General features: G+C 41.7%; 1 protein-coding gene across 3 annotated transcripts in view; it reads left to right on the top strand.

Moving 5' to 3' along the window:
- GPRC6A (G protein-coupled receptor class C group 6 member A) overlaps positions 1–5,432 on the top strand; it is a 28,915-nt gene that overhangs the window by 16,322 nt on the left and 7,161 nt on the right. The gene's annotated exons all lie outside the window — the stretch shown is intronic.

A 5,432-nucleotide genomic window follows, 5' to 3' on the forward strand; every position in this document is an offset into this window, starting at 1 on the left:
CATGACCAGACCCCGTGTCTCTACAAAAAAACAAACAAACAAAAAACGATCTTAAGAAAACATTTTAATGTATTCCTAATATCATTTTACTTGTATGAATTTGGGAAAGGTTTTTGTTTTCTTCCTACCAATGAAATATTTAGGACAGAATTAACTTGCAAGTCCTGTTGCTACTTATATATTTATGAGAGTTCATTTATGAAAGTAGAATAAATGTGTTTTTTTGGCTTTTAAGAATCGTTGAAACAACATTGGGTTAAAAATAGAAGGGCCCTATTTATATTAGAACAAAAAGGTTAAATTCCTAGGCTTAAGAAGTGAACAAGAGCTATACGAAAAGACTTTAAAATGCCACTGAGGATCACAGAAGAAAACTTGAACAAATGGAAGGATGTATGTATTTTTAGAATAAAAGACCTAACTATATAAAGATGTCAATTATTCCCAATCTATAATGCAAAACACTCAATTTTAAAAAAGGACTTGTAAAAACTATACAAGCTCATTACAATATGGAAAAAGGAGCAAGAATATTCAGAAATCCTGAAAATAAAAAAACAAGGGTTTCTTAGTTGTATCAGATATTAAAATATAGTATAAAGCTCTAACAAGTAAAAGGGTATGGTATATGAATAGACAAGGCAACTCGATGAATTATAAATGCAAAGTCCAGAAATTGACTCAAATATAAAAAGAAATTTAGTATATGATAAAATGCCACCACTTAACAATGGAAAAAGATGGTCTGTTCAATAAATGATGTCAGAGCAACTGAGTAGCCCTCTGAGGAAAAAACCAAAAGTTGTATCCAAGCCTTACATGTTTCACCATGATAAATTCCAGATAAATTAACATTTTTAGAAAGGGCAAAGGGGAAATAAAATCATGAGAGCACTAGAATAAGCCATCAGATAATCTTTAAATATAATCTTGGAGTACGCTTTGAAGCATAGAGTAAAAGCCAGAATCCAGGCTGGGCGCAGTGGCTCATGCCTGTAATCCCAGCACTTTGGAAGACCGAGGAGGGTGTATCGCCTGAGGTCAGGGGTTCGAGACCAGCCTAACCAACGTGGTGAAACCCCGTCTCTACTAAAAACACAAAATTATCGGGGCATGGGGGCGCATGGCTGTAATACCAGCCACTTGGGAGACTGAGGCAGGAGAATCCTTTGAACGTGGGAGGCAGTGAGCCGAGGCTGTGCCATTGCACTCCAGCCTGGGCAACAAGAGCGAAACTAAAAAATGGATTCTTCAGGACTTTCACATTAACTTTGTGTTTATGAGCCCCATTAAAAAGTGGGCAAAGAACATTAACAGACACTTTTCAAAAGAAGACATCCATGTGGCCAAACGGCACATGAAAAAAGCTCAACATCACTGATCACTAGAGAAATGCAAATCAAAACTACAATGAGATACCATCTCACACCCAGTCGGAATGGCAATTATTAAAAAGTAAAAAAATAACAGGCTGGTGAAGTTGCAGAGGAAAGGGAATGCTTATACACTGTTCATGGGAGTATAAATTAGTTCAACCATTGTGGAAAGCAGTATGGCAATTCCTCAAAAAGCTAAAAGCAGAACTGCCATTCAACCCAGCAGTCCCATTGCTGAGTATATACTCAGAGGAATAGAAATCATTCTACCATAAAGACACATGCACATGAATGTTCACTGCAGCATTCTTCACACTAACAAAAACATTTTTTACACTCACAATAGCAAAGTCAACCTAAATGCCCATCAATGACAGACTGGATAAAGAAATGTGGTACACACACACTATGGAATACTGCACAGCGATAAAAAAGAACGAGACCATGTCTTTTGCGGGAATGTGGATGGAGGTGGAGGCTATTATCCTTAGCAAACTAATGCAGAAACAAAAAACCAAATACTGCATGTTCTCATTTAAAAGTGGGAGCTAAATGATGAGAACCTATGAACGCAAAGAAGGAAACAACAGACACTGGGGTCTACTCAATAGTGGAGGGTGGGAGGAGGGACAGGATTAGAAAAGATAGCTATTGGGTACTGGGCTTAATTCCTGGGTGATGAAATAATCTATACAACAAACCCCAGGGACATGAGTTTACCTTTGTAACAAACCATCACATGTACCCCTGAACCTAAAATAAATGTTAAAGCAAAACAAAACAAAAAAAAACTTTGTGTTTTAAGGAGTTGTGTTTTAAATGTCTATCCTCTAAGCAAGGAGCATGCCAAATACAGCATATTTCCTCTTCTAAGTGTGTAATGTTCTACTGTTAGATTACTGATTTAATTTTTCAGGTGAGAGCTATCAGTAGGCAGAATTCTGAGATGACCTCCAAGTTCACTTGAGTTTTGTTAGAACACAGTCATGTTGCTGTGCACGGTGGCTCATGCCTGTAATCCCACCACTTTGGGAGGCTGAGGTGGGCAGATCCCTTGAGGTCAGGACTTCAAGACCAGCCTGGCCAACATGGCAAAACCCTGTCTCTAGTAAAAATACAACAGTTAGCCAGGTGTGGTGGCCCACACCTGTAGTCCCAGCTACTCAGGAGGCTGAGGCAGGAGAATCGCTTGAACCTAGAAGATGGAGGTTGCAGTGACCTGAGATTGTGCCACTGCGTTCTAGCCTAGGCAAGACTCCATCTCAAAAAATAAAAATGATTTAAAAAAAGAACACAGCCATGTTCATTTGCTTTTATGTATTATCTATGGCTGCTTTTGTGCTACAACACAGAGTAGTTGAGAGGAGAAGCTGGATGACCTGAAAGACTTACAATCTGTACTATCTGTCCCTTTGTAGGAAGTTTGCAGCCTCTGGCTTAAACCATTTTGAGTTGGGTCTCTTGGGGTGCTCATGTGCGCTGTTTAATCCCCCTTCCCTTGACTGGAGTCAGGACCTGTGAATATAATCCATTTCACTCTTTCCATTAGTTTACATTATGTGAGACACTCTTAGCAAATTGGATAGAGCCATTCTCCAGCTGGGCTTAAATAAGTGAGGTGTCTCATGGTGAGGGGCGTGTGGTGGGCACGGAACTGTCAGTGGCTTCTAGGAGCCAAGAGTGACCTCCAGCTGACATCTAGCAAGAAAACAGGGACCTCCTTCCCACAGCTGCAAGGAACTGGATTCTGCCAACAACTACATAGGCTTGAAAGAGGATTCCACGCCCCAGAAGAAAAGCCTCATGACACCTTGATTGTAGCCTTGTGAGACCCTGCATGGAGAACCTCAAGCCTTGTTTGGATGAGCCACAGAAACCAGGAGGTAGTTTGTATGTTGCTTTAAGCTGCGAACTATGTGGCAATTTGTTACATAGCCAATAGGAAACTAATGCAGATCACGATGTGGGTTGCCTGCCTAAAAACAACCACTTACACACACCTCACCTGCTTTCTCAGTCTTAGAAAGTGAATCAAATCTTTTAGGAGGCATCTAAAAAAGCTTTCCCTGCTGGGCGCGGCGGCTCACGCCTGTAATCCCAACACTTTGGAAGGCTGCAGGTGGGCCAATCGCCTGAGGACAGGAGTTTGAGACCAGCCTGACCAACATGGTGAAACCCCGTCTCTACTAAAAATACAAAAATTAACCAAGTGTGGTGGCGGGTGCCTGTAATCCCAGCTACTTACTTGGAGGCTGAGGTGGGAGAATCGCTTGAACCCAGAAGGTGGAGGTTGTAGTGAGGCAAGATCACACCACTGCACTCCAGCCTGGGTGACAGAACGAGACTGTGAAAGAAAAGAAAAGAAAAGAAAAGAAAAGAGAGAAGAGAAGAGAAAAGAGAAGAATAGAAGAGAGATAGGGAGGGAGGGAGGGGAGGGGAGGTTGCTGACTAGTCTCATTTTAAATTCGTGATCTCTAGCTTCCAGTGGGCTCTTAATGCTGCAGGGCAATCAGATTATTGCCCTAGTTCTTGAACTCACTCACTTTCCTAGATGGCTATTTTATGTCTTCTCTTGTATCCTCTGAGATCAGTACATCTTTCCTGTTCTCACTTCAGTTAACTCTGTTTTCTGTTCTAACAAAACTGAAACATCAGAAGAGAATTCCAGTGGCCCCTGCCACCACATCAGGGGTACAGAAGGCCAGTACCCCTGCCTTCCATCTAGCACTATAGACGGACTGTCTATGCTTCTAGCCAAGGTCAGCTCCTCCACTTCACCTCTGGGTTCCAACCTCTTTCACTTATTCAAAGACATTACATTCATTTTTTACTCTCTCTCCTTTATTCTCAATCATTCCTTCTTCTATATTATCCACTTAATGACATAAATAGGTCATTATTTCTCTCATCTCAACAAACAAAGAACCTCTGTTGTTCCCCCAAGTTTTTCTTTGTATACTCTATTTCTCTTCAGTAAAACTCCCTGAAACAGTTGAATGCATTTAACGGCCCCAATTTCTCTCCTCCCATACTCTTTTGAATTCTCTTCAATCTATCGAAATTGTTTCTGTCTAGCTCACCAAAGTTAATAAAGCCGAATATCATCATACATATCACTTACCAGCTAATTATTCTACCCTCAATGACATCTTTTCCTTGTTTGCTTCCATCACACTACATTCCTTTGATTGTCTTCCTGTGCATCTGGCCACTAATTCTCTGTCTCCTTTGCTAGTTCCTCATCATTCACACTACCTCTAATCATTCAGGTGCCCAGGGCTCAGAACTGCTCCTCTTTTTATCTACCCCTTTCCTTAGTGATCTCTTCCAGGTTTGGGGCTTTAAATGATATCATTATATGGGAGGCTGATGACTACTAGATTTTTATCTTCTGACTTCTAACCCAAATAAATATACAACTGCCTAATTGACCTCTCTACCTGGGCGTGTAGCAGTCAACCTAAATCTCCAAAACAGAGCTGATATTCTCTCCCAACCTACTCGCCTCTCAATAAACAGCAACCCCCTTCCCCTAGTTGCTCATGAGAAAATCTGCTGGGATTCTTGTCGCCTCTCTTTCGGTCACACTCCATAACCAATGAGTTTTACTTTCAAAATGTGTACAGAACCTGACCACTTTTTACTACCTCCTCCAGTGCTGTTGCAATCACTTCTCACCCAGATTATTGCAGAAGGTTTTCTGCCTCCTCCCTTAACCCTTCGGTCTATTTCCTCTTTTTTTTTTTTTTTTTTCCGAGATGGATTCTTGCTCTGTCTGTCTTCCAGGCTGGTATGCAGTGGCGCGATCTCAGCTCACTGCAACTTCTGCCTCCCAGGTTCAAGCAATTCTCTGGCCTCAGCCTCCTGAGTACCTGGGATTGCAGGTGTGCGCCACCATGCCTGGCTAATTTTTATATTTTTAACAGAGACGGGGTTTAACCATGTTGGCCAGGCTAGTCTTGAACTCCTTACCTCGTGATCTGCCTGCCTTGGCCTCCCGAAGTGCTGGAATTACAGGCGTAAGCCACCGCGCTGGCCCCCTTCAGTCTGTTTTCT

This window comes from Rhinopithecus bieti, unplaced genomic scaffold (genome assembly GCF_001698545.2).
Source record: "Rhinopithecus bieti isolate Rb0 unplaced genomic scaffold, ASM169854v2 scaffold_41207, whole genome shotgun sequence".
NCBI lineage: Eukaryota > Metazoa > Chordata > Mammalia > Primates > Cercopithecidae > Rhinopithecus > Rhinopithecus bieti.